Raw genomic sequence first — 8,333 nt, 5'->3', positions numbered from 1 at the left:
TCCCACAGGATTGGCAATGTGTCCTGGCAGCTTCAGAAATGGGAGTCTGAGCACTAGTCTGGGTACTCTACAGCCCTCTGTCATTGCCCTTGTGCAAAAAATAAAAATTAAAAAAAATTTAATAGTGGGACAGAATATATCTGTATAGAGGAAAACGATTTAAAACATGTCTATCCAGAGCCTATCTTAAGCAGCATTTAATAGAAATACATTTTAGATACTTACAAACTCGTCTCCTGCTTCTTCTTACATTTGGCATTATATCATGAGTTTTTTCTTACATTGCACTGAACTTGAACCACCAGGCTTTGAAGACAGCACATACTCCACCCTACAAGCTCTCCATCTTTTGGTAACCATCCTCCCTGGACAGACATCAGCAGGCATCCAATCCTTTGCGGTCATCCACAACACTGCAGTGAACAGTATGTGCTCACAGCTTTGTTAGCCTTATGTCATTATAGGACTATTTGAGAAGGGAACTTATGGAAACAAGAGGCACAAATATTTTGTTGCTAACCTCTCTCAAGTGGGACGTCAAGTCCTCCTTCCCAATAAAAGGTGTGCACGTCACTGCAAGGACCTGGCCTGACTGCTGTGTTGAGTTGGCAGGGCCCAGAGCAGGGCACTCTGAGGGACAGCTCTCCTGGGGCCTCAGGTTTTCCATTACTGAGGTACCCCGTGCCCTGAAAATCAAGAAGATGGGCTAGGAGCAGTCAGTACAGTCTCTTCCTTGTCATACCTGTGACAAAACTTGGCTCTCCCACAGCCTAGTTCTACTTCTACAATTCTCAATATGCAAATATTCCGCTAACCTTTAAAATATATTTCTGAGTTGAGCCAAAATGCCTCTATGGAACATGTTTCATTCCATTTCTGTCCAAGGATATAGCCTCATTGTAGCGTTGTCATAGCAACTAAAGCAGAGCACAGTGAGCATTTCATTTCAGCTCTACCAACACACCACTGAGTGACCTGAGCTTCCTGGCTTCCTGGTGGCCCTTATCTTCCCATCTAGCCTACAACAGACAAGTTATCCATTAACGCTGTAACATAGCACAAAGGCCAGCACAGATCTCTGTCACTGAGCTGCTCGTCAGAGAATTTTAGAATCCTTAGTTTCAAAGAGCCAGCATTTCATGAGAGCCTTCGATGTGCTGGGCTCTTTGTATATGCCATCTCATTCAACCCTCATCAAAGCCCTGCAAATTAGGAGTGCTATCTTCATTTCATAGTAAGAAAGTTAAAAACAGAGAGGCTAAGAAACTTGCTTAGATCACACAGCTAAAAGTGGTGAGGCAATATTTGAACCAAGGTAGACCTGACTCTAAGGCTGGCACTCATTGCACTTCAGTACATCACACCAACCTTCAAACTAACCGGGTCTCCCTTCTCCCCACGCCCAAGGATGAATGAGACACCTTATTTTTAAAGATTTTCAGGGAAGGTGCTTTCCCACCTTGCTTGCCCCAGTCCAGGGTCTGAAGGGCCTTTCCTGTTCATTCCCATGGTCTCCAGGGTGAGGGCAGAGGAATATCGGGAAAAGCAGGGCTTCCTTGCTTCCCTGGAAACAGCATGTACAGTACAAATGTGCAGATCACAGGGCACGATCTATCTGTGTAGCTTAGGGCTTCTCAATCTTGGCACTATTGAAATTTTGAACTAAATTATTATTTGCTGGGAGGTTAGGAGGAGCTGTCCTGTGCATCATAGGATGTTTAGCAGTACCCCTGGCCTCTATCCACTAGATGCAAAATGTTTCTGAATACTGCCAAAAGTCTCCTGGGGGACAAGATCATGCCCAGTTGAAAACCAATGTAGAGCTCACAGTCCAGGTGCAATTGAGGCCGGGAGAAAGAGGGGGCCAGCAAGGGCCGAAACGGGATGTTGTCTTGGAACAGATGCCCACACACTTGGCCTCCTCAAATGGCAGGAAAACGTGGCTCAGAAGGTGTGGGGGTGCAGGGAGGGGCCTTTTGGACTTGTGCTCCCTAGAGGACCTGGGTTCCAGTGTGCTATGGAAAGGGCCTGCCATCAATGCCATCAGGCCAGCCAGGGCCAGCAGGTGTGAGATAGTCGTCCTTAGGTTGGGCAGAGCCCAGGCCCAAAGTCCTGATTGGGGAGGCCATCTCAGTCCACCCTCTCAGTGCAGGAGGAAATGACTCATTTCTGATTGTGACATAGCACCATAACCCTCTGAGGAACCCACCAAGAGGTTTGTCCAGGGCAATAGGAGGGGCAAAGTAGGGGTTCAAAATGTAAGAGTCACTTTCTCCTCTCTGAAGAGCTGTGGGCAATCCAGTGAATAAATCTGTCTTGGGCCCTGGCATTTAAACCTAGGCAACTAGTCATAAACAGAGGCCTCTGCCCCAGGACCATGGCCTTTTACATCCTGGTGACTAACTTGATTGCCCTGAGGAGCCTGAGTTAGTGGGAGGGGAAGGCAAAACTTGATTATATGCCAAACTCTATAAACCAGGTAAAAGATGCTGATGGTTCTGATTGTGATGGTGATCATGATACTTTGTTTAGCTCTTGGGAGAGGTTGAGAGTGAGAGGTTCATTGATAAAAGTTTCATTTCTGAGAAAAGAAGCAATAGGATGGATTTCTTAACCCCTGGCTATAATACTCTTTGTCACCAAGATGAGTTTTCTTTTCTTCCTGGTTGCAAAGCTGGGACATTCTTTCTAGCCTTGCTCACATTTAGGAGTGGCCATGGAATGAGGGTAAGTAACAAGCTCTACGTGCAAGCCAGGCTCATTATAACCTGCTGTGCTATCCTGCACCCTCTCTTCTCCCCTCAGCTGGTGGCGTACAGAGCATCCAGCAGTTGACTCTGAGGTCCTAGGGAATGGCAGAGCCACACTATGGAAAGAGCCTGGACTCCTGGATGACTGCAGGGAATAGAATGCTGCCAGTGGAAATCATGTTCTTTCACGGAGTCCCAAGGAAAGCATTTCTAGAGACCCACATGTGGGAGGTTGTGGTGTGGTAAGGTTAGAAGGTTAGAAGACATTAGGTGCCAAATGTCTCATTTCTATCCATTTCGCCATGGAAAAAATTGAGCCTCATCTTCATCAAGGCCAAAACAAAGGCCAGTGTCCAAAGATTCTGTGCCATTGGCCCTGCATCAGCAGCCTCAGACCCTGTGCAGGTAGCTCAGTGCTGTTCTCGGCTGCAATCTGTTGCTGTGTTGCTGTCCCCAGTCTTCTGTGTGGACCCCGCGTTTGGAGTCTGCAGAGTTGGCGTGGCGGCTAAGGCCACATGGTTGCTAAGGAAAGAGAATGCACCAATGGTGAGGGAGAGTGACCGGGAGAGAGAGAAGAGGGGCTTTGTCTTTATTAGGCTCAGGTTATAGTATCTCAGGCTTGCGACAGACCAGGCGCTTTTTCAAGCTAGTCAATCAACTCCCCAAGTTTTGGGTGGTTTCTGCTGGGTCCACCCTTAACCTATCCATTTCCTAGAGCTTCCGGGGTCCTGTGTCCTACCCGGTTAGGTCCCTTTCCCAGGCTGGACTGACAGGCTTCTACGGCTGCCATTTTGGCTCTTAATGCACATGTGCTCACCTCCCCCTTTCTTGTTCTATCCTCAGCTGCTAGGACTGACAGTTGGCTGCCTGGGGAGCGTGTGAAGCTGTAACTTCCTGTGAATCAAGAAGGCTTCTGCTCCCTAGTTTATTAGGCTTCATAACGTCTGAGTCCCTTTGCTTCCTTCCTGTATTATTTAGCTGCCTACGCTAAAAAGATTACCCCCTCCACCCCTGCCACTGACCCCCCTGCCCATTTACAAAAGCAAGAATTAAACTTGTCTGTGTCAAGCCACTGAAATTTGTTGTGTTGTTGTAATAGTCAACCTACCATGACTGAAACATGACCCCTCTTCCATCCAAATTGCTTTTTGTCTTCCAAGTACCAGCTCAAACACTCCTCTCGCAGGAAGTTGGCCCTGACTACTACAGTTCACTCTATTCTCACTCTCCTTTTAATTCCTATGGCACTTGTTACTCAAATCACAGAATTTACCTCTTAGCATGTATTTTTTTCAGAGTAGGACTTCCTGATGGATTGTAAGCTTCTCAAGGCAAGAATCATATATTTTTAATATCTTCACAGCACCTGAGAATAGTAATGATAATAACTATCATATATATCCCCCAAATCATTATTTATATATAAACACATTTAATTCTACTATTATCCCCAACTTCTAGATGAGAAACCTGAAGCACAGAGAGATTAAGTAACTTGCCCAAAATCATACAGCTAGAAAGTGACAGAGCCAGGATTCAAACCAATGAACTTGAGTAATAAATGACCTTCCAATAAATTATACCATGTTAATCACAATTGTTTCAGGAATATGAGCTTCTATGTCCAGTGAAACTGCAGCCCCTTTGGGGCAGGGACCAGTGGTGTCCATCTCACCTGTTCTGATATCTAAAGCTGGCCAGGTGCAGAGGAGCTGTCTGTTACCCACACCTCCTAACTAAGGGAGCTGCAGGCCAGCTGGAAGCAAATTGTGCAAGCAGGGCAGAATTTTTTTTTTCGTGCTGGTATGTATTTATCGTTCAGAGCCCTGGAAAAAGTGTCAAGCAGTCCATGAAAACTCACTGCTTTTAAACTGGCTTTGAAATATAACTTTTTTTTCTTCTGCATAGTTCCTAAACTAGGGATACAACCGCTAGTCCCTTCTCCTGAATCTGCTCTTAGTATAATTATCTTTGCAGCTTTGTATCTCCTGTTAAACCTAGACCCAAGAATACAAACTGCCTTCAGATAGGCTATTGGAGCCAAAAGGAAGTCCAGGGTCTTGAGGTGGTCCGTTGTGGAACCCCCTCAATGGTGAGTCACTCAGTCACTTGTTTGGTGGGCGTTTATTGAGCCTCTGCTTTGCAGTAAACCCTTCTGGGTTTCAGTGTGGAGAGAGGGCTCACACGGTCCCCACACCTCAGTGCTCACACACACAGAACACATGGGAAGAATGTGCCAAGAAAACTCTGCTTGAGTGTTTGTTTTTAATTAAAGAATTCCACAACCTCCTCTTGTAGGCTGGACTTAGTCACTCATTTCCAAAGATTAAAGTATGGAGAAAGAAAAAGAGTAATTTGACATTAGAAAAACCTTGAAGACACTATCCCAACCAAATGTTATGGGCTGAATTGTGTTCCCCAACATTTGTATGCTAAAGATCCACTTCAATTGTATTCATAGCAGCCTGGTGTGCCTGGTCAATTGTATTCATAGCTGTGTGATGTCCCATGGACTGATGTTTAGTGATTCATTATCCACTATTAATGGGCTTTCAAGTGAGCCCCAGTTTTCAATATTACAAACAAATCTTGCAACGTCCTAATGAGTTGTTGAGTCTGGACGTTTGAGAAGAAGCATGGCCGGGAAGCAAGCTTAGGACACACCTGTTTTCATTTGTTTCTGCACCGGCAGGGCCCCCTGGTGGCTCAAGCACAAGAAGGACGTTCAGGCTTGGAGACCTGGCCTCTCCTACATAGAATAATGAAAATAAGCAGCCTTGAAGTCTTCTGATTCAACTCCCTCTTTTGACATATGGGGAAACTGAGACTCCTAGCAGGCTGGTAGCTTGTCCTAGCTCACCTAGCACAATAAGCCTAGAACCCAGGGCTCTCAGCCCCTGCTCTGCAGCTGTGCCAGGCTGTTTCTTATTTTGTGTGAGCTCTCACTCCCCGCCATGTTCAGCAAGTTACAGTGTCTCAAAGGCTGGCCCAAAAAAATCTTGCATTCACTAAGGGAAATCAGTATCTCTGGGTTATCATTAGTCAAGGGAAAGAGAGTACTGGACTGCTGCAGGTTCACTTCTTTCTTCCCCCCTTTCTGGGTTTAATGTGCTTGGTGGGGAAAGCAACCTCCCTTGTGGGTGCCTCTCCGCCACCACCAGCATGGACCAACTGTGCTGGAGTTGGAGAGGGCCATGGAGATTGGTGAGATGGCAGTCCTCAAAATGCAAGGCAGCCAAGACTAAGGCAGGCACATCTATCTGTGCTGCTTTACATCTCTCAGTCAGGGCCTAAGGAACAGCCAGCCGGTAAAAAGGGGCTCTGGGGAGCTCTCCTGGAGCTGCGTTTGCATTAACAAGCACATTGCTTTAACTAAGACTATATTTATTTCAAAGGTGTATCCTGCTTCACTAACTAGATTATTGGCTTCTTTTGTACAAAAACCTCTTTGCAGCCTTCTGGGGCTCAGTATGTTGCCGTGTGTTCAGTCCGCTTCTCTCTCTGTCACTGGAGGCAGACCCGAAATGCGGCCCCTAAGCACTCTGTGACCTGCAGATTCTTGACTTTACACAGGAAAAAATTCAAGAGCAAGTCCATGTGAAAGCAAAAGCAAGTTTTATTTAAGTTGATAGAAAAGTCACAATGTGGGTTCCTGGAGACAGGATTGGGGTAAGCCCAGGACAAACTGCCGCCCCCCACTGCTCCCGTTTGCAAGTCTCACAGGGCTCCTCTGCGAAAGCAGTAAAAGCAGACGTCCGCCCGGACGCAGGGGAACTCATGAGTTGCATGCTGCAGTCAGGCCTTGGGGTTTTGTGTTTCCAAGGGTGGGTTGTTCTAAACTTTGTGGTGCCAAATTCTGTCTCTGTCCTGTAGTTGGGAGGGGATCTTGTTCCTAATATGGTCTGTCCTGGAAGTGTCATGGTGTTTGTCCCTCTTAGCCCCCTTCTACTTGTGGTGTCAATTTTCATTTTAATGATGGTATAATGAATGGGGTCGTTTTTCTGGTCAATTTTTCCTCCATCTTGGATTGACCTGGTTTTAGCCAGGTGTTGTTGATTTCTGTGACCACCGGAGGAATTTTCTGCCATAAACTGATTCCCTTTGATCATGCCTGGAGGTGGGGGCTCTGGTGAGAGGACCCAGCAGCTTGTCTGCCGGTCATGTCCATTCCTACTTCCTCGTACCACTTATCAAGACCCTTCCCTAACTTCTTTCTATCCTGCCTCATCTCCATTCTCCAAACCACCAGGACAGTTAGAATCTTTATTTTTAAAATCCACTAATTACCCTCTTGGGATTGCACTGTTTATCCCAATCTCTTGCATGGCCATTGGCCCGGTACCTCTGAAGAAACCCGATATCCTCCTCAGCAGGGTTTGCCCGCTGCCCGTGGCCGGCCTCTTCCCAGTGCCCCTGCCCGCCTTGCCCTGGCACAGTGCAGTCTCACGCCCTCCAGGAGAGCTTAGGTCCTAGGGTCTCTTCCATCGAATGCAAAGAAAGAAAGATTTAAATTTCGTATGTCTGGTTCCAAATCCTGTTAATTCCTTGCTCTTGTGATTCTCACAACAGCCTGAGAAGATGTCATTCCCCCAGCTGAGGGGCAGGCTTGGATTTCAAAGCTGTTCCCACAGTTCAGGGGAGGAGTACCCATGGCCTGTCACCCGCACCTCTCTCTTCCTTCCCTTCCCACGTCCTTTCTGAAGCCCAGAGCTCCGTCCCGCCAGCCCACGGACTGGCTCACAGCAGGTGCCGGGACGATCCCAGCCGGGATCCACCCGCGCTCATTACAGCGGAGTCCGCGCCTCGCCTCCAGGCCGGAGGATCCCCGCTGGGATGGGGCTGGACCCCGGAGTCCGCGCCTCGCCCCCGGGCCAGAGGATCCCCGCTGGGATGGGGCTGGACCCCGGAGTCCGCGCCTCGCCCCCGGGCCGGAGGATCCCCGCTGGGATGGGGCTGGACCCCGGAGTCCGCGCCTCGCCCCCGGGCCGGAGGATCCCCGCTGGGATGGGGCTGGACCCCGGAGTCCGCGCCTCGCCCCCGGGCCGGAGGATCCCCGCTGGGATGGGGCTGGACCCCGCCCCAGGGGCAGCGGAGGCCGCGCCTCGCCTCCAGGCCGGAGGCGGCCTCGCGGGCACGAGGGAGGCCTGCAGTCCGGCGGCGGGGGGCGTCCACTCCGCCCACGGAAGGCCGTTTCCGCAAGCAGGCACCTCCTGGGGGATCTGTGCCTGCACCTCCACTGTCCCTCCTCCGAAGGGCAACACAGTTCTCTGTGTAAAGCACTTACATGGACAGGTAAGGAAACGGGCTCTACTCAGGCCGGGCACGGGGCGGCGGGGACACGAAGCTCAGGGCGTCCGGGGGGGTGGGGGGTGGCCGTGCCGAGACCCTCGCGGGGGGGCAGGGGGGCCGTGCCGAGACCCTCGGGGGAGGGAACGGGGGGGGCAGGGGGGCCGTGCCGAGACCCTCGGGGGAGGGAACGGGGGGGCGGGGGGCCGTGCCGAGACCCTCGGGGGAGGGGACGGGGGGGCGGGGGGCCGTGCCGAGACCCTCGGGGGAGGGAACGGGGGGGGGCCGTGCCGAGAC

The sequence above is a fragment of the Miniopterus schreibersii genome (assembly GCF_964146895.1).
Source record: "Miniopterus schreibersii genome assembly, chromosome: 7".
Classification (NCBI taxonomy): domain Eukaryota; kingdom Metazoa; phylum Chordata; class Mammalia; order Chiroptera; family Miniopteridae; genus Miniopterus; species Miniopterus schreibersii.
The sequence above is the reverse complement of the archived record's forward strand: the minus strand, read 5'-3'. Positions refer to the sequence as shown.